Source organism: Sapajus apella, unplaced genomic scaffold (genome assembly GCF_009761245.1).
Source record: "Sapajus apella isolate SASKATOON/1434 unplaced genomic scaffold, GSC_monkey_1.0 scaffold69, whole genome shotgun sequence".
In the NCBI taxonomy this organism is placed as follows: Eukaryota; Metazoa; Chordata; class Mammalia; order Primates; family Cebidae; genus Sapajus; species Sapajus apella.
Genome location: NW_022437009.1, coordinates 6,643,232 through 6,665,343, shown reverse-complemented (window position 1 = coordinate 6,665,343; position 22,112 = coordinate 6,643,232). Strand labels below are relative to the sequence as shown.

Below are 22,112 nucleotides of genomic sequence, written 5' to 3'. Positions count from 1 at the left end.
AAGGATTCCCTATTTAATAAATGGTGCTGAAAAACTGACTAGTTATATGTGAAAAATTGAAACTGGACGGCTTCCTTACACCACATACAAAAATTAACTCTAGATGGATTAAAGACTTAAATGTAAAATCCCAAATTATAAAAACCCTGGAAAACAACCTAGGCAATACCATTCTGGGCATAGGAACGGGCAAAGTTTTCATGACAAAGATGTCAAAAGCAACAGCAATAAAAGCAAAAATTAATAAATGGGATCTAATTAAACAAAAGAGTTTCTACATAGCAAAGGAAACTATCAACAGAATGAACAGACAACCTACAGAATAGTAGAAAATATTTGCAAATGACACATCTGTCAAGGCCTAATATCTAGCATCTATAAGGAACTGAAACAAATTTATAAGAAAAAGCAACCCCATTAAAAAGTGGACAAAGAACGTGAAAAGACACTTTTCAAAAGCAGACATACATGTGGTCAATAATCATATGAAAAAAAAGGCTCAACATCGCTAATCATTAGAGAAGTACAAATCAAAACCACAGTGAGATACTGTCTTTCACAGCAGTCAGAATCCAATTATTAAAAAGTCAAAAAACAACGGATGCTCATGAGGTTGCAGAGAAAAAGGAACACTTATATACTGTTGGTGGGAATGAATGTAAATTAGTTCAAACATTGTGGAAGACAGTGTGGCAATTCTTCAAAGACCTAAAAACAGAAATGCCATTTGACCTGGCAGTTTCATTACTGGGTATATATCCAAAGATTTATAAATCATTCTATTATAAACACACATGCACTCATATGTTCATTGCAGTACTGTTCACAATAGTTCTTCAAGACATGGAATCAACCCAAATGCTCATCAATGATAGACTGGATAAAGAAAGTATACACCATGGCATACTAAACAGCCATCAAGAAGAACGAGATCATGTCTTTTGCAGGAACATGGATGGAGCTGGAGGCCATTATCCTTAGCAAACAAACACAGGAACAGAAAACCAGATCCCACATGTTCTCACTTACAAATGGGAGCTAAATGATGAGAACACATGGTCACAGGGAGGTGAACAACACACACTGGGATCTATCAGAGGATGAAGGGTGGAAGGAGGTAGAGGATCAGGAAAAATAACTATGTGTATTAGGCTTAATATTGGGTTACTAAATAATCTGTATAATGAACCCCTATGATACAAGTGTGCCTATATAATAAACCTGCGTGTGTACCCTTGAACTTAAATTTTTTTAAATGTTTGATTATTGATTCAGGTGAAAATAGCTATTGGAATTTTTTTTTTTTTTTTGGAGAAGGAGTCTCACTCTGTTGCCCAGGCTGGAGTACAATGGTGCAATCTCGGCTCACTGCACCCTCTACCTCCCAGGTTCAAGTGATTCTCCTGCCTCAGCCTCCCAAGAAGCTAGGATTACAGGCGTGCACCACTATGCCCAGCTAATTTCTTTTTTTTTTTGAGACAGAGTTTCGTTCTTGTTACCCAGGCTGGAGTGCAATGGCACGATCTTGGCTCACTGCAACCTCCGCCTCCTGGGTTCAAGCAATTCTCCTGCCTCAGCCTCCCGAGTAGCTGGGACTACAGGCGCGTGCCACCATGCCCAGCTAATTTTTGTATTTTTAGTAGAGACGGGGTTTCACCATGTTGGTCAGGCTGGTCTCGAACTTCCAATCTCAGGTGATCTGCCTGCCTCAGCCTCCCAAAGTGCTGAGGTTACAGGTGTGAGCCACCATGCCTGGCTAAAAAAAATCTTAATCTCTGAATTAGTAACAGTTCCCACGTGCTAAATGATGTATCACAATATCTCTATTTAAAATATAAAACTTGGCAGAAACTGAAGTTATTTTCTAGTAGTAGAGTCTTTTAACAGGTAGGATTTATAAGTATTGTTTACATATTATGCATGGGTCACTGACAATCAATGTGTCTATAAACAGCTTTATTGTAGTTAGGGTTCTTTTCTCTTGAATTTTGATTGCTCAGCCAAGGGTTCTTTGTTGATAGCCGGTGGGAGTACTTTTATATACAATATTTAGGTTAATGAGTTTTGTTAATGCTAATTTAAACTAGCTAAATTTTGTTTACTTGCTTTTGTTATTTTTAAGAACTACCAATTCTAGATCTGTGCCAATTTAAATATGTAGTCAAAAAGGGGGTACATGTTAAAAAAAAAAAGACATTTATGTTGCAAAAATCTTCTTAGTTCATTGTTAGTACCCTAATTTTGTAGGTTTTCGTGGGAATTTATTCTTATAAAGCACATTAAGAGGTACTGTGTTATATATATGCTGTTATATAATTCAAGAAGATATTTAGCTTATAGACTTCCAAAGAATGTGGCATTTTGTTTTAGTTTTTGAAGATACTGTACCTTTCTTTTTTTTTTTTTTTTAATTTCAGTAGGTTTTTGGGGAACAGGCGTTGTTTGGTTACATAAATAAGTTCTTTAGTGGTGATTTAAGAGATTTTGGTGCACCCATCACCTGAGCAGTGTACACTGTACCCAGTGTGTAGTCTTTTATTGCTAACTCCCCCTCCACCCTTTTCCCCAAGTTTCCAAAGTCCATTGTATGAAGATACTGTGTCTTTCTTTTAATCCCAGTTTATAATGCATATTTGAACTTCTAACTTTATTATGTCTATGAAGGTAAGATATGCATAGTAAAAACTAAACCTGCTAAAGATCATCCTGTATATGCAACATCATTAATTTCACAAATAAGCTGAATAATGCATTTAGAACTACAGTTTATGTTCATTATTAGGGATAAAAAGTCTGTTATCCCCAGGATTTTAGAGACTAATAAAAGAGAATGGCATAAACAAATATTTATAGTTAACTCTATAATTACTATAGAAAATGTCTATAATAAAATAAGCACTGTAGAAAATATCACAGAAGCATGAGAGCTCAGCTAGCTCTGCCATATTAAATCAAAACAGCTGACATTAGACCTGCTGTGACTACATAAATTGAAATGGCTGACATTAGACCTGCTATGATTGATAAGAGGTTTTTCTCTTTGACAATTGTTGTGATATATGTAAGAATTCCTAGTTTTTCTTTAATATGATAGATAAACTTGACTAATGATTTTGAAGCATTTAGTGGTTGAAATCTTTCTGTGAACTTTTTGTTTACCTTTTATTTTTAGCCTGATAGTTTGATAAAGGAACTGTGCTTTAATTTCCTACTTTTTGTTTGTTGCTAATGCTTTTTATGATTTCCAAATATTTCAACTTCATTGTTGAAAAATGAACATATTTTCAGGTAGATATTATACTTTAAATGATTACAATTTAGATTTTAAATTTGCTGAAATTTTTCTTTGCCAAGGGTAAGGTTTCTTATCAGTATAAATAGAATTATCATGTGTTTTTTGTCCCCCAAAAATTAGCTGCATGTTTTCTGAATTTGAGGTTTGAATTAAGAATTGGGAATGCCAATTGATAGATGGATGGATAGATGCTTATGATAGCTCACTATCTATGAAATCCTATATGTGTTTGTTAAATGTGACTGTCAGCACTAAGTAAATTAGTAATAGATTACTTTACCATCCTAAGGACCTGCAGAGTCTCTTTGAATTTCACAAAAGGAGCAAACCTCTGCCTTGATGGAATAAACTTTGATAATCAGTTTCTTGTTTGTTTCTAACATTTTGTTTATCTGTTTATTGATCTATTAATTTATTAGTATAATTATGATTGCACTTTATAGTGAACTTGTTTTTTACCTTTTGAAAAAACCACATTTAACCAATTTTCAATTATTTAAACTTTCAGGATGTTTAAATATTTGTGTTTATAATTTTCAGAATTTTTGCTCAGTTTTGGGATAATACTGATTACCAAAGGTAGACCTAACCCTTAACGAGCAAGTAAATTTGTAGGTTGGACACATTTTTTTAAAAGTAGCTATTATCTAGGCCAAATTAGCCTTCAGGATACGTTATCTATTGACTGAGGCTTCTTAGGTCTCTTATAAAATGTATGATATTGCCTGACTTGAATATTATATTATCTAGGTAAAGCAATGTAATTAAAGCTTAATTGAGGCCATGGGTGGTGGCTCACACCTATAATCCCAGCACTTTGGGAGGCCAAGGCAGGCAGATCACTTGAGATCAGGTGTTCAAGACCAGCCTGGGCAACATGGCAAGAACCTGTCTCTACAAAAATACAAAAATAAGCTGGGTGTGGTGGCTTGCGCCTGTAAGTCCCCGCTACTTGGAGGCTGAGGTATGTGGATCACTTGAGCCCAGCGCAGTGAGCGGAGATTGAGCCACTGCACTCCAGCCTGGGTGTCAGAGCGAGACCCTGTCTTGGGGTGCGTGGGGGTGGGGGTGGGGAATAAAGCTTAATTGATTGAACCAGACTCAAGAAAACAGTACTAAAATATAATTTTCTCAATACTGTAAATATCTTTTTCAATCTTCAGCTTCGTTAATTTCTATAATTTGAAATTATCCCAATTATTACCTGCATATGTACTAAAAGTCCTTAAAATGGATCTTGAGTAGTGTTTTCACAGTACAGTAATTTTTCTCTCTGTATATATTATATAGTCACCATACATGCACATACATTATACACACATTACTTTTCTATAACTTTAAGGTCAGAATTTAAAGTTGTGTTTTCTTTTTCTTTTCAATAATTGGCATCAAGTTGATATTCATTGGAAGTAAAGGAGGAAGGAAATGAATAATCTTGAGAAACTAAGAACATCACACTTATATTATTATTAACTCTAATTTGCATTCTCATATATTTGCTTAGCTTGGTTACGTCAAGAAGAATATAAAAATATATGTGACTGGGAATGACATGAAGAGGAATGGTAAGGTCTAGAGCAGTAGTAAATAGCTCATCACTGGAAATGAACAAGCCAAGCAGAGGTTAGATTATCCTTTGACATTGATGTTGAAGCAGAGTCCCTATAATAGATAGAAAGTTCATAGTGACATTTAGGATCTTTTTATCTTCAAATTGCTATGAAAAGTATATTTACTTTAATAATAAGTTTAAGATGTTGCAGTGCATGGAGTCAAAAACTAGAAAAGAACCAGATGTTAGAAAGGGGATTTCTTAACAAAATACAGTTAAAGAGGATTTCTCATATTTTATATGGAAAGAAGGAACTTTGATATTTAAGTAGGAACCATCCTCTAAGGGACCCTATTAGTTAAACAAGAAATCTAGAAACTAGACAAAGAAGAAAAGAATTTGGCTATATGAAAGTTAAAATTTATATTGCAAAAGATAACATAAAATTAATAGTCTAACGAAAATTCAGAAAATAAAAATACATAACAGAGATGCCAGATATCACAAATTTGTATCTATAATATGGAAATAGCTTTTATAATTTGTTTAGAAGACAACCCAATGGATAATGAGCAAAGGATATGAATAGGCAATTTTGGAAGAGAAAATTTAGATGGTCAGTAACGTTTCAAAGATGCTCAGATTTATTAACTATTAGTGATATGCAAATTAAAATGACTGAACTATCATTTTATATGCATAAGGTTGTCAAAGATTAAAATGGTCAAAACACTTGTTACTTTGGGATGGGGATGTGGGAAGTTATTTGAATACATTGCTGTTGAAAATGTGAGTTATTTTCTTTCTTTTTTGGAAGGCAATCTGGCAATATGTATTAAAATAGAAAATACACATACTCTATGCTCCAGTAATTCCATTCAGGAAATATATCCCTAAGAAATAAAAGTACTGGTTTGTACAAGGATGTTTATTTCAGCACTGTTTATAATATCAAAAATTACAAACAAAATAATGCTTATTAACAATAGAATGAGTGAATATAGTATATTGTAGTACAGATCATTATATTACTATCACAAAGAGCAGTATATGAATTAGAGGGACTTTCTGTGAGGCACTATTGAATGAGGAAAGAAAGATATACAGAAGTATGTATTAATATATCCAATTTTTTTGTAGAACAATGACCAAAATCCTGTTTGTGAGTTTATATATGAGTATGTGAACCTACACATTTATATGTTCATATGGCAGGGCAGCATGTAGCAAATAGCAGAATTCATACTCAGTGGATAATATGTTTTTAGAGAGTTATAATAATACAGCAGAAGTAGGAAAGAGAAGAGAGGTAGGGCACATACTAGGTAATTAGATGTGAGAATAGAACTCAAAGAGGTAGTCAAGACTCAAGATTTAAATTTGAGAGTGAACTACAGAGGCAATATTAGATGCTAACAAAACCCAGATGTAATGACTAACCCTTTAACATCTATCTGATTTTTTGTTATATATTTTATTCAGTTTCTGCTTCACCTTGGTCAGCAAAAGCTCAGCAGTAGGTTTTGTAATATTTTTTGCTTTAATTAGCTCAAATAAATACATATCAATCGAAAGCTTATAACAACTTTTATTTATTCAACAAATATTTATTGATTACCTACTTTATGGCAGGCATTGTTATGGCTCCTATAATGACAAACAAGACATACAAGGTCCCTGCATAATAAATAAATATATATAGAATGTCAGATCACATAAAAGCTATGAACAAAAAGCGTTTTTCAGTGGATGAAAAGGACAGAGCAGGGAAGGGAAAAGGAGAGGAGGTTTAACTATTTTGGATAGGGCAGTGAGGAAAAGTTTTTCTTTGAGGAGGTGAATTTGACAAAAGATCTGAATGAAATGAAGAACCAGGCCCGCTGTATATCTGGGAGAAGAAACTTGCAGCCAGATAGAACAAGCAAGAAGACCCTGAGGCCTTGACTTATTCTAGAAACTTGAAGACCAGAGTGACTAAAGCATAGGGACATAGAGTTTAAATAGATGAGTTTGAAAAGGTAGGTAGGCCCTGATCTTGTAGGGTGTTGTTATTCTTGTAAAAAGATAGGATTTTTTTCTGGTTGTGATGGGAAGCCATGGAGGGTTATGAGCACTGGAAGATTATGGACATTGGAGGCTGTGCTAGTTTGGATTTAAGAAAGCTCACTTTGGTTGCTTTATAGAAAATTGACTTTAGGGGATAAGAGGAGAAGCAAAAAAGACTATACTCTAGAGTAGGCAAGAAATGAAGATAGATGACCCTATTAAGTGGCAGAAGTAGTGAGAAAGGGATCAGATTTCAGATACATTTTGAAGGTTAAGGAAAGGGTGCTTGAAGATCATGAGAGAAAGGATTGATACATTATAATTGGGTACACTTTGGAATCACACAAAAATATTTTTAGTTTTGAATATACTTCAGTATGCCAACATTAATTATGTAGAAGGTTTTAGGCTGTTTAAAAGCAAAGCAGATAAATTAAAAGGGGGCTAGTGGTTAAAACTTCTCTTTCCTATAAATCTCAAAGCAATCACAAGACCCCTCCAAACCTCATATCCTTGTTTTTTTGTTTTTTGCTAATGGTTTAGATCACACCAGTGTTCTGCATTTCATATTCTCTGAGAACTTGCTTTGGCCCTCAATGTTGTCCTGTTGTAATGATAATGAAAGTTAAGGTAACAAAAACCACTTATTGTTTACCATGTGCAAAGTATTGGTTTAAGTGCTTTTGCTATATTAAATCCTTTTATCCTCAAACAACCCTATTGTAATAAAAACCAAGTTCAGTAGCTTGCCATTTGCAGAGTCCAATTAACTTTAAAGATAGCTAATTTTTATTCCAAAGGTAGCTTATAGGAGGAAGAATAGGCTTCCTGCCTTAAGGGTACCACTTCCCTTTTGCAGTAGAAAGCGGCCCCTTTTCAAGGGGGTTGCCTGGCACACTGGCATGAATGACATGCAGGGGAGGAAGCAAACAGGTGGGGAGCTTCGGTGCCCTATCTACTGGGTAGTCGAGCTGGTAACTGCTGGTGCCTTCTTGGTCTGGCGTACGTTGTAAAAAGCAGCCAAAAACTTTCCAAATGGGAGAGAGTTTCATAGTGGGCATACTTTGGGTTGTAGATGGACTGTTGTCTCTTGAGGCAACCTCCTAATGGGTGAGAGTTCTGCTTTGGAGCTTCTAAGTACATAGTTAGACGAACTTGCCCTGTAGGGAATGTCAGGTAAAGAGGAAGTAAAATAGAGCTAAGTAAGAAGTTGAGGAAAGGAAGAAAGAGGAAAGGAGAGAGAGAAAAATAATTATCTCTTGGAAAAATGGAGATACACTATGAGGTAGGTGCTATAGCTGTTTTACATGTGAGGAAACTACTAGTGTGTATGTACTGTAAATAGCATTAGATAAACTCAGCACCTAAGCCTGCTCAGCATGGCATATTATATTTTAGAGTATAGTGGATAGCATTTATGTTATTTCACTGATCTTATATATTTTTCTGTTTTACATGGTATTGAAAAACTGTAAGTGTAAGGTTTGAGGGAACAGGTAATGCTTTAAAATATTGGCATCTGTAAATCTGTCCTTTTTCTCTTATACTTCCAAGTTTGAATATCCTATTGATTTTTTTCTTAGACCACCCAAATATCTTGAAAATTACCATGTTTTTAAATCTAAACAGTGTCTCAGATAACATTTCACATCTAGAAGTTACAGAAAAATCTTTCAACAGTTAATGTCTTAATTTTTGATTCACAAAATATAGTCATTGTGTTACTTTATCTTTGTATCCCCAGCCCAGCACAGCACTTGGCACACAGAAAATGCTTAGTGAATATTTATTGAGTGATTGAGTGGAGAGACCAGTTTCTCTGTGTAATGTGATCTTGTTTTTACCTACTGAAGAAAGACAGATTTGCTCTCTAAGATGGGAAAATGTGATCACTGACTGCCCCAGATTAGACACCCCAGTGGAAAGAGAGAGGTTCTATCTTCTAGTATTCATGTCAGCCTTATTGAAGAACTCTGGCCCTTTTGGGGATCATGTGCCTACCCTTTGGACCAATTGTTACTGCTAAAAAGTGAGATATTACAACTGGCCTAAGCCTAGGTCAAGTTTTCCTTTCAGTGGCCAAGGAGGTATATTGCATTACTGAAAGGAAAGCTGTGTGGAGCTTGAGCAAACAAAGTATGGTCTCTCCATTCAATCACTCAATAAACATGTATAATTATCCATAACAAAACTTATATAGAATTTAAATTTCCAAATAAGTCTCAACTCTTGTTTGCAAATTTATGAAAATTGCAAATTTATGAAAAAGTGCAAGTTAAAAAAAAACATGATATGTAAACATGGGAAATGTACATATTAGTATTTTTGTTAAGGGAAAAGAGAGAAAAGTAGAGATGAACTCTGTGAAGTGATTGAAAGATAGAAATCTTAAGAGTAGGCACCTTTCGGTCCAAGCAGCAGCTTCTCTGCTCCTTCTGGAATCTCTCCCTCGTTCAGCCCGCCTGCCTCCACTCCTGCCTCCACCATGTCCATCAGGGTGACCCAGAAGTCCTACAGGGTGTCCACCTCTGGCCCCAGGGCCTTCAGCAGCTGCTCCTTCACGAGTGGGCCCAGTGCCCGCTCAAGCTCCTCGAGCTTCTCCCGAGTGAGCAGCACTGGCTTCCGCGGTGGCCTGGGTGCAGGCTATGCGGGGGCCAGCGGCATAGGCCCGGGAGGCATCACCGCCGTCACCATCAACCAGAGCCTGCTGAACCCCATTAAGCTGGACATGGACCCCAACATCCAGGCCGTGCGTATCCAGGAGAAGGAGCAGATCAAGACCCTCAATAACAAGTTTGCTTCCTTCATCGACAAGGTGCGATTCCTGGAGCAGCAGAACAAGATGCTGGAGACCAAGTGGAGCCTCCTGCAGCAGCAGAAAACGGCTCGGAGCAACATGGACAACATGTTTGAGAGCTACATCAACAACCTGAGGCGGCAGCTGGAGACTCTGGGCCAGGAGAAGCTGAAGCTGGAGGCAGAGCTTGGCAACATGCAGGGGCCGGTGGAGGACTTCAAGAACAAGTATGAGGAAGAGATCAATAAGCGTACAGAGGTGGAGAATGAATTTGTCCTCATCAAGAAGGATGTGGATGAAGCTTACATGAACAAGGTAGAGCTGGAGTCTCGCCTGGAAGGACTGACTGACGAGATCAACTTCCTCAGGCAGCTGTATGAAGAGGAGATCCGGGAGCTGCAGTCCCAGATCTCCGACACCTCTGTGGTGCTGTCCATGGACAACAGCCGCTCCTTGGACATGGATAGCATCATCGCTGAGGTCAAGGCGCAGTACGAGGAGATCGCCAACCGCAGCCGGGCTGAGGCAGAGAGCGTATACCAGATCAAGTATGAGGAGCTGCAGAAGCTGGCTGGGAAGCACGGGGATGACCTGCGGCGTACGAAGACTGAGATCTCCGAGATGAACCGGAACATCAGCCGGCTCCAGGCCGAGATTGAGGGCCTCAAAGGCCAGAGGGCTTCCCTGGAGGCCGCCATTTTAGATGCTGAGCATCGCGGGGAGCAGGCATTCAAGGATGCTCGTGCCAAGCAGCAGCAGCAGCTGCAGGAAGCCCTGCAGAAGGCCAAGCAGGACATGGCACGGCAGCTGCGTGACTACCAGGAGCTCATGAACGTCAAACTGGCCCTGGACATCGAGATCGCCACCTACCGCAAGCTTACTAGAGGGCGAGGAGAGCTGGCTGGAGTGTGGGATGCAGAACATGAGTATCCACACGAAGACCACCAGCGGCTATGCAGGTGGTCTGAGCTCTGCCTATGGGGGCTTCACAAGCCCCGGCCTCAGCTACGGCCTGGGCTCCAGCTTTGGCTCTGGCAAGGGCTCCACCTTCAGCAGCACCAGCTCCACCAAGGCCGTGGTTGTGAAGAAGATTGAGACCCGCGATGGGAGGCTGGTGTCTGAGTCCCCTGACGTCCTGCCCAAGTGAACAGCTGCAACAGCCCCTCCCACCCTGCCCTTCCTGAGGCTGCCCCAGAGCCCGGGAGGGAGGTTGCTGTACAGGGGAGCACAGGGAACGGGAGACCCATCCGCTCAGCCCTAGCCCTCAGCCCACCTGCGGGGAGTTAACTGCCTGGGGACCCCCCTTGCCCATGCCTCCAGCTGCAAAAGAATTCAATAATTCAATGGCTTTTTTTTTTTTTTTTTTGTTCCCAAAAAAAAATTTCCAGCTACCTGGGGAGGAAAAAAAAAAAAAAAAAAAAAGAGTAGGCACCTTTCTTTTCAAGTTTCCATGTGGAGATTTTAATTCCTCTGGTCAGTCTGCAATTCAAGTTGTTTTTGCAGTCCCTGCTCATTTTTCCACTGTTTTCTTCATGGGCTCAAAGGTCCATTGAAGTGGTAAATAAATGCACTTTGAAGCTATCACAACTCAGCTTGTGTAGCTGAACTCGCTTAGGGGCCATTATCACAGTTCTTGTAAGTCAAGCTTGTTTCTGATAGCTATGGAGGGCATAAGAAAAAACAGAATGAGATAGAGAACCATTTGGGAAATGGGAGAGGTGTGAGTGCTGCTATGCTTTCCCCTCTATCACTAATAAACTTCTAGTGCTATTCCTTGTTCTTTTAAAAATGTAACTATAGCACATTTTGCTGTATGCAAGAAGTATCCCCTAATGAAAGAATGGAGTCAGAGCAAAAGGAAACATCTAAGCTTTATTGATCTGTGCTTATCTTACATTGCTGAGAAATCGATTGATGTTTTTTAAAAAACAGGAGACTTTGTTGGATGTTGCCATTGCTGTTTCAAAATAGGGAAACAATTATGCATAAATTATATGGAGAAAATATTTTCCTTCTAAAAATGTGTGGGAAGAAATTACACAAAGTGAGTAAAGGTGGTAGTAGTATTTAGGAACAATTCTGTTTTCACTTCGGCAACCCTAATATTAAGCAAGAGGATCTTTGTGGGGAATTTACTGTTATATTGATTGCATACTTACCCAAACAGCTTGATATTAGGGATTTTTTGTTTGTTTGTTTTTGGTTCTTAAATTACATTTTCAGATCTAGAAATTTTTCGCAGCCCAAATAACAACAAAATCGTATACTCATTTTAAACCATTATTATTTTTAAAAACTCAGCTAACAACCCTAAAATGAGTGACTCCGTAGGTATTTTTACCTTCTTTTTATAAATTCCCTCAGCTGAAATTAGGATAGTGTTTTCTTTTTTCATCACTATTGAATACTATTCAATTATCTTTTCATAGAAATTATGTCGTTGTTGTATACATGGAGTTTCTGTGGCATTGGAATAAACGTGATACCATAAAAATAATTCTTAAAGATTGTCAATGTAGTGTTTCTATATCATTCTTTACAAGACTTATGGTTTCTATTGTTCTATAAAACATGCAATTATTAAGTATTTTTAAAAATCAAACATTTGTAAACCACAATCTCCTGCATATTGTTGGTATTTTAAGTGCTATTTAGGTAACAGAAACTTTATACATATTTGATAAGATGCTTCTAAACATCATACATAAGAACAGGAATACATTTAATCCTAGGCCTTGACTAACTTTTTTTTATATATACATTCCGGATAGTGTTATCTACCCCCATGACATTTCAAGTGGATTTACTTGTGTAAATGTGCACATGATTCAAAGCACCAAATATCTGTTTGGTATTTTCAATGATTCTTGTTAGATAGCTATCCCTTATGCTAATAACTTCATCTTTCATCTAGACTAAAAATAAACTTTTGATATCTCCCTTAAGTTTTTCTCTACTTAGACTGTTTCTCTTAAACACTGTTGCCAGGTTATCTATCTAAAGGTAAAATCTCGGTCATATCATATTTCTGCTGAAATATCTCCAACAGCTTGTGTTGTGTAGAGGATAAATTCTGAACTCTAGCATGAGCTTAGAGACCATCAACAATCTGTCCTTAACCTAATTTTACTAGTTTAATAGTTTGCCCAGTGATCCTCCTCTGACCACCATATTATTAAGCCATATTTAACCACTTGCTGTTTAACACCTGCCTTTATGAATCTATCTTCACAGACACTGTTTGCGCTGAGTATCTTTATTTTGCTGCTCAAATGTCCTTTGATTTCTCTAGGATTCTGCATCCTTAAAACACTATGCCTAGATCACTATAGCATTGATACATTATAATTAATTGTTGATGCCTTTCTCACTAGACCAGGGACCCTTTAAAAGCATAGTCTGGCCAATAATTTTGTAAATCCCCTCTCTTGTGCCCATTGTGGGGCCTTGATACGTGGTAGGTGTTGGACATGCCTTCATATATTACATTGGGTACTGATGCAGGGTTTAAACATTTTTTTCCCTCTGAAAGAATTTCTTTGAGCTGTTAAAGTGTCTAAGGAATATAGTACCTTTTTCCTTTCATAGTCTTCCAAAGTAGGACCTGTTAGAGATATTCTGGTAATTTAGTTGTAGATAGGGGAGGTAACCTTTAAGTATGAAATATAAAATGTTATAATTTACTTGACAGTAAATATTTAAAACTGAGTTAAATAACCCAAGAGAGTTATCTATACAAACACAAGTTAAGAAAGAATGAAAAGATGGTCATTTTTAAATTGTGCCAACTCTAAAATTATATCTAAATTTGTGCTTGTCCAAGTTATTTGTGTGTTTTGTTTTTGCTTGAATAGAAAATACGGGTCATTTCAGAGTACTAAATGTTGATTACGTGAAGCTTGTCATTCAAGCTTCCACGTAAGTTGGATTGAGTGTGTTCATTCTTAGAGGAGGAGAGATACGAGTTTTTTGCCTTTTATTATCTGATTTGTTGTTAGTCTTCATTCAGTTAGCAACGAAGTATACACATCAGTTTCAAATTTAAAAATAAGTGTGACTGAATTCCAGTATTTTCTATGCAAATGTGATAGATGTGTACTTTTCTTGTTCTTTTTCTTTTTTTGAGATGGAGTATTGCTCTGTTGCCCAGGCTGGAGTGCAGTGGCACAATCTCGGCTCACTGCAACCTCTGCCTCCCGAGTTCAAGCAACTCTTCTACCTCAGCCTCCTAAGTATCTGGGGCTACAGGTGCATGCCACCATGCCTGGCTAATTTTTGTATTTTTAGTAGAGGTGGGCTTTCACCATGTTGGCCAGGTTGGTCTCAAACTCCTAACCTTGTGATCCACCTGCTTCAGCCTCCCAAAGTGCTGGGATTACAGGAGTGAGCCATCATGCCAAGCCTGTACTTGTTGTTTTTATGTCTCTAGGTATTAGTTTAGAAGATTGTGATTCATGAAATGGCAGGTGTTTTCTCTGCCTTCACAAGGTACTTACAGGTTGATTACATTTTTCTATTCTATCTGCATAAGAATGCCTTTCAGTGTGTTAAAATTTGGTGTATCACTACATTGAATACTTGCATTCAGGAGGACAAGTATTTCTTCAACCTTCCACCCACCAAATAAAAATCAAAACATTTTTGCTTAGGTAAAATCAAGTTAAATTGAATGTCATAAATAGTGTTGAAGAAAAAAGGAAGCTACTCATAGCATGCACCATGAAGGGTATTATGTTGAAGAGCTCCACAGGATGACTTTAGCCTTTGCCATGGACATGAAAACTAGTTGTCTCCAGCACTTGGCATGATGGATGACGGAGACATTAGATTATTTTAGAAGCAGCAGTGGTAGTACCATTCCCACTTACCATCTGCCTCGTTTTTGCTAAATTATAGTGATATTCTCTTAAGTCAAGGTAGGGTAAGTTTTATTTATTTATTTTTGTTGTTGTTTTGCTTCAAATATTGTCCGGAATTAGTATTTATATTAGGTAGTGACAAGAGATGAGGTGAAAATAATTTCTTAAGAAAGCCATGTATTAACTTTCTAGGCAACCTTGGAACAAGTCCTTCCCCCAAACTCACTTATATAATTAAAAGATTGAGTCAGGTCATCTGAAAGATTTCTTATTGGGTAGTTACAAGTGGCTAGATAAATAGTAGTTCCACAAAATTTAATTTATAAGATAGGACATTTAATGAATTTATCGAAGCTGATATTGGGCTATAACTTAAATGGTTTTGACTCAAAGTTGAATTAATGAAGGAAAAAGTTACCTTTCAGGAGTATTTGCCCTCAGTGTGGCAAATTAAATAACATTATTGTGATTATCATCTTTACATCTTCCCCCAAACTCCCTTATATACCCAAAGGTTTCCTCTTCAGTCTTCTTTATTTCTCTTTAAATGTCTTCTTTATTTCTCTTTCCCCCTTAGTTCTTTAAGGGGGAAAAGACAATAATTTGAAAACATTTAAATGCCAACATTTTTTCACATTTAAAATCAGCAAAATAATTATTCTCAGGGCAAGACACATTGGGTAAAAATGACTCATACATATTTGTGGGACTAAGGAAGTCATAATAAAGCAAAACATTTTTTCTTCATGTCCAGTGTTAGATTTATAAAATCAAAGTCATACGAAAACAGATGTTTAAGTACATTAATCTTCTGTTATAAAAACTAACAGACTTAAAAATGAGGTGTTTAGATCTCTCTTAGCTTGGCTTTAATTGTAAAATCACAGGCCTTGAAGAGAGAATAATTATTACTGCAGCAAACACTTAAGGATCTAAATATTTTGGAGTGTTCTATTTGAAAATTAGAGGGAGAACTAGCCACTACAAAGCCATCTACAGATCCTTGTGTTCTTTTTATTCTTTCTCCTCAGCATGTAGTTTTGTTCTCACATTTGTAAGGGAGAGAAATAAAAATGTGTTTTGGGGCATAATTTTCAAGATTGTTAAAGCCTGTTCTTTTCTTTCTGTCTTCTTCAGAGTGGTCTGCTGACTGATGAAGCAAAACATTTGTACCCTTGTAGTTTTCTTAAACCACAAATCCAAGTTCCAAACCTAGAATGTAACTCCAGGATATGAAAGATGGCAAAGAGTAATATTACAGCATAAAATTTGAAGAACAAGTAAGAGAGGAATTTTCATACTTCGCTAAATTCTCACATCTAGTAGTTCTGGATCAGTGCCCTTATTGCCAAACCCTGCCTGACATTTAAGGCATATATTGTGCATGTTTGTAAGTAAATCTGTGTGGATACAATATATCTTTTCAAACAGATGTTGATTTTGATTTCGAATAAAAGTTTCTCTTCTGATGAACGTTGTAGTGGCAAAATCAAGATAAGAGAAGGAGAAAACCATTTCTTGAGTAAAAATGGCAAAAAAAATTTTGAACTTATGGTACCAAACTTCCAAAGGTCTTTGATGTTTGCCATTTTGTTGTGATAGTTGACTAATCTGTAATGTTTAGACTACTGAGTTTTTGTGATTTGATACTTGTTGTATTAGAATCTGATTTGTAAAGTAGTAGCATGGCTTGATATAGAGCTTTGACCAGAGAATGAGAGAATGAAGACTAGGAAATAAATTTTTACTATCTCTTCTCAAATGTCGTCTAAAATTTTCGTTAAGAACCTCATTTCATTAAAGAAGTTAAAAAAGTTTTTTATTTATATATGACTTCCAAAAATGATCAGACATTTTTTTAATACAAACTGTACCAGTCAGTGCACTAGATTTTTACATGATTATCTCATTTAATCCTTAAAACAATCTTATGGAATAGATATTATCTTCATTTACAGATGAGGAACGTGGGGTACAGAAAGAGAAGTATTTTATTCAAGACCGTTTTCTCAGCTAGTAAACAAATGACAGAGGTAGGACTCAAAATTCAGGTTTTGTCTGATTCCAAAGCCTGTGTGCTTAGTCACTGCCACAAAAACAAACTCATAGTTAGTGAGTGAGAGGATTATTTAAGGCTTAGGCTACATCTACCTTTAAGTTTAAAAGACAATATATGTAGTGACTATGTATCATGGTGACCCGTGGTACTGATTATTGAAATCGTTCCGTAGAGGTAGGCATGTGTGAGTTGTTGAATTGTGCTGTTATATAGATAAATTGTGATTGGCACTGTTATCATTTTGAATTGGGTAATTATTTGTTGTGGAATAGTGTCCTGTGTACCATAGGATGTTTAGCAGCATCTCTGGCTACACCCGCTATATGCCTATACCACTCCCTTCTTGTGACAATGAAAAATTGTCACAACTTTCAGAAAAATTGTCATCCTTCTGTCTCCAACAGAAGGATGAACTCATGTTTAGCTTCATATAGGTACAGATGGAATATTTATCAATAGGAATACAGTACATGGATTAATAGACACACATATATTTCCTTGTTCTGTCAGCTGATAGGGTCTAGAAGCAGTAACTCCTCAGTAGTAATGAGCAGACTTTACATTCAAATCTTGGTTTCTAATATCATTCTCCAACACAAGGAACCAGGACTCCTTGTAGAAATGACAGATTCTAGGACTGGCTTGGGAAAGACTACAAGATGAGCCTGGAGCATCTTATAGTGCCAGAAAGTAAGGAAGTGCTCAAAAAAAAAAAAAAAACCCCACAATTATAAGGGTATGGCAGAGGAGCATAGAAACTAATAGGAGAGCTCTCAATTGCCAAATCTGGAACAATTTATGTAAAAAAAAAAAAAAGAATAGTATTAGATTATAACCCAAAGTATGAAACAGATATTCAAGAGCCCATAAATGATCTCATAAATTCATTAATTGGAGTGAAATCGACAAATCTCCTCTGAGGAATTCCAAATAAATTATGTAACTACCTGCCCCCAAGATATGGGACATAACTCCCCACTCCTTAGGTATGAGCTACCCATAGTGACTTCCTTCCAAAGGGCACAGTCAGTATAGAAGGAGAGGGAAAAGTAACAACACTCTAGTGAAGAACTCTGATGAATACTACTAAGGTATTCAAAGTTAATAAATCCTATTGATAGCGTATGTATTCTTAACATGTATTCTTAACATGAAGTAATGAGAATGGCACTTTACCTTACTTGTCTTCCTCTCAAGAACATGTAACCCCAGTCTCATCATGAGAAAATCATGAGATACATTACAGTTGAAGGGCATTCTACAGAGTACCTGTCTACTACCACTCAAAATTTTCAAGGTCATCAAAAACAAGGAAAGTCTAAGAAACTGTCACAGATAAGGGAAGCCTAAGGAAACATGACAAGTAAATGTAATGTATTCTGGATGTGATCCTGGAATGGGGGGAAGAAAAACTTTAGGTAAAAAATTAGGAAATTTGAATAAAATATGAACTTTAGACAATAATGTATCAATATTGGTTTATTGATTGTGACAAATATACCATAGTAATATATTGATAATGGGGGAATTGGTATAGTATATGAGAACTCTCTGTATTATCTTCATAATTTTTCTGTAAATTTAAAACTGTTCTAAAATAAATTTTTTTAAAAGGCCTCCAAACACTGCCATATGTCTCCTAGGGAGCAAAATTGCACCTAGTTGAGAAAATCACTGTTATAGATAACACCATAGAAAAAAAAGTATATTTCATATTTGTTTCTGTTAAGTCCCTAGTGAAGAAATAACGTTAATGGAAATGCCTAGGATACCTAGTAGGCACAAAGGTGCAAAGTGCATATTTACTTACCTTTTCTAATCTCTTTCCCTTTCTCTCTTAAAATTTGTGTCCTTTAGAGTTCTATATTTTTTGCTTTTCTTCTCATTCTGGTAGCTGTCTTGGATTACCTCATTTGTGCCTGCAGTTTCACATATCATCTATATGTTGGTACTACCAATTCAAAATCTTTAGGCTGATCTTAGCTTCTAAGTCTAGCTGCAGAGTAAGCATCTTTGTATACTTTAATGTCCCATAACATGTCAAATTCACTAGATTTGAGTCACAAAACCTGATACCTCCTGCATTCTCTGTCTTGTTCCCTAGTGGAATATGTGGGAGTCATCCTAGAGTCCCTCTTCCATAAGGCCTGAATTATTGTACCCTCCTTCTCCCACTGTGTCTTCTACATCCATGGGTTTAAAACAGAAATCTGATTCACCTAATACCCTTTCTCTTATAATAGTTCCTCACTGTGTGTAAGAAATTTTTTTCTCTGCTCTTATATACTTCAGTATCTCTAAAATTGACCCCTGCCTCTTTCAAGCCCCTGAATCAGTTTTACTGGTTTCTGTGGTAATACAGATAACGTACCACTGACATTGCTGACCTGTCTCCCCTTCTCCACCTAAACTCCTAGAGTACAAAGAGTTGTATCTTTCTGTTCCCATGGTGGTTTGTTTATGATGACTGAATGAATGAATGTGGTTTCAGATTTATGGTTATAGATTTTATTCAGTGTGTTCAACTTGACTGGTTTCCCATGTTTCAATATTTCTCTGAGTATGGCTTTTTAAATTCAATAGTAGTAATGAGATGTTTTTTATTTATATTAGCAGTGGCTTTCCATTGAATATTATTATTTATCTCATACTTAATTCCTTATGTACATTTTAGGAGTTGGGAAAAGCAAGGTAGTTAAAATAATATCAAAAAGGAGCCTTACTGTTTTTTGTATCTACAAATAGTACCAATAAAAACATAATTTTTAATATCTTAAAAATTTTTTTTTAAGGCGGGGTCTTACCATGTTAGCCAGGATGGTCTCAATCTCCTAACCTTGTGATCCACCCGCCTCGGCCTCCCAAAGTGCTGGGATTACAGGCGTGAGCCACCACGCCCTGCCAATTTTTAGTATCTTTAATACAAATATTTGATGAAATGTTGAAGCCTTTCAACTATAATTAGATTAACAGATCTCCTGCCCCATCCTCATTCCCATTTATTATTAGTTGCTTCCATTTAGACTGTGATTTAAAGTTTGGGTGATGCACCTATTCTTTCTGTAGCTAACAGAATTGTTCCAAAGTGCAGCTGCTACTGAAGCTTCTTAGGTCAATACATTTTTCTGTAATAGATAAAAATGTGTATTGTGTTTTTTCTCTATAGGGATCTTAAATCTAATTCATTTAATTTTAAAAGTAATTATATTTATCTAGAATGTTAATTTTTTTGTATGAAAAATTTTGTATAAAATATGCTTATTCTGAGAAAATGTTTAAGAGTTCCTGTCAGTGCTTGTTTTAAAATGAAAACATATAATGCAGGAGGCATCTAGACAATTTTTGGATATATATTGCCTCCAAATTATATTTCTTCACAGGAACGAATAACAGTTTTCCCTGTTACTATGAGCTACACATGAATACGAGCTACATATTTTAGGAGGGGAAAAAAGGGGGGCCACTGATGCTTTCTGACATCACCCTAATTCTGTCTATGAAAACAAAAACCAAAGCCTCAAGAATTTGGGCTATTAAAATGTAACATTTGAGCTCCGGAAACCTGTTGTTAGAAAAATGCCTATTGGGATTTATATGGATTTGGGGATGAGGGAAGCAGGGTGGAAATGAGATTTCTTAAGAATAATTCCATAACTTTTGAGGCTGAGATCTAGTTCATAGCTTGAAGTATGATTGGGTTTCTCATAATTAACTATCTTTTTGCTTTCTTGCCCCACTAGGGAAGTCTATAGTAACTATTAGATAGAAGTAATTATTGTAAAACATAGTTCAAAGTCAAAATCTTAATGACTCCTATTAAATTTCTTTTTGATATGACTTTTTATGGAAATCTGTTAAATGTTTCATAATTTTCATTATCCCCAAATAATGGGACTATTATCTGATATGGCATACTGTGTCAGAGGTCTCCAAGACCACTTCCAGGTGTGGTGATTTGTTAGGATAACTCAAAAGGGCTCAGTGCATAGTCCTACTAATAGCTCTGATTTATAGCAATTAAAGGAAAAGGCACGTAGCTCCAGCTCCCAGTGGAGTCACACAGGATGCCCTTACCTTCTGCAGTATTGAGTTGTGGCAACACACATGCAGTGTCATATGCCAGGAAAGGTCATTAGTGACTCAATGGCCAGGATTTTTATGGAGACTTGTCACATGGGCAGCCTCAGCCTAGCATATATCAGATTTCCAGATTCCCAGAGGGAAAGTAAATCACATTGTCTCCACAATTCAGGCAAAATGAGATATTCTTGTCAGGGAATAGTAGGAACAGTCCCAAAATCCAGGTTCTCAGAGGCTAGCCAAGGGCTAATCTTGTAAACAAGCTTTTCTAAGGATAGCATCTGAGCCCTGTTTTATTGTCTTTTTACTGCATGTGCAATATAACTTGAATGCTTATAGGTGAAGTTTGTCTATCATAATTACTGTAGCTTTGGAATGTGTTAATAAATCCATGCCTGTTTGTGATGGCTAATATCCATGGTTTGAAATAAATATAAACATGGTCAGTTCAGACTTCAACACATCAAGCATGTTCACTTTTGGAACTGATGTTATTTTTTAAAATAGAAAAAACTGCAAGGTGACAAATGATCACAGTAGGAATGAGTATATTGAGACTTAATTGTTTTTAGTTCTTCGTGTATAAGTTCCATAAATATGTTTAAATTCAGCAAACATTTGAGTGCCTGTTGTATACCTATTTCTGTTTTAGACACTAGGGACATAGGAATGAACCAGTCTTGATTCCTGCCATGAAGCAGCCTGTATTTGAGCGGGGGATGGGTGACAGGAATGTAAATAAATGTTTATAAATTAACATAAGGAACATTATTTTGTTTTTCAAATTATATTTTATAAGAGGTTTTAAAATAAACTTACTTACGTTACTATTTATGTGTCTGTGTATATTCCATGGACACTACTGTGTAATCTTACATTTTTTAGTGTCCTGTTTTCTTTTTCTTTTTTTTTTTTAAGACAGAGTCTTGCTCTGTCACCCAGGCTGGAGTGCAATGGCACGATCAGCTCACCACAACCTCTGCCTCCTGGGTTCAAGTGATTCTCCTGACTCAGCTTCCCAAGTAGCTGGGATTAAAGGTGTGAACCACCACGCCTGGCTAATTTTTGTATTTTTAGTAGAGATGGGGTTTCACCATGTTGGCCAGGCTGGTCTTGAACCCCTGACCTCAGGCGATTCACCTGCTTCAGCCTTCCAAAGTGCTGGGATTATAGGCATGAGCCATTGCGCCTAGCATAGTGTCTGTCCTGTTTTCTTTAACTCTCTTGATTTTTGTGCTAGAGAAAGTGAGAGGGGGCATGATTAATTAGAAAGTGGTTTGTTACAGTAAACCACTGTGATGGAACCTATTTAGGCTCTCCCTATATACAACCACCACAAACATTTTCCTAACTGCCTTTAAGAAAAATTTTGCAGTTAGTGCTATTCTTTTTTTTTTTTTTTCCTCTTTTTGAGATGGAGTCTC

At 36.7% G+C, this 22,112-nt stretch overlaps 1 protein-coding gene and 1 pseudogene across 3 annotated transcripts in view; both read left to right on the top strand.

The window, feature by feature from the left end:
* MAGI3 (membrane associated guanylate kinase, WW and PDZ domain containing 3) overlaps positions 1-22,112 on the top strand; it is a 283,654-nt gene that overhangs the window by 94,647 nt on the left and 166,895 nt on the right. The window lies entirely within an intron of this gene.
* Positions 9,302-10,863, top strand: LOC116531072 (annotated as a pseudogene). Its single transcript, XR_004260248.1, has one exon. The product of XR_004260248.1 is annotated as a keratin, type II cytoskeletal 8 pseudogene (transcript).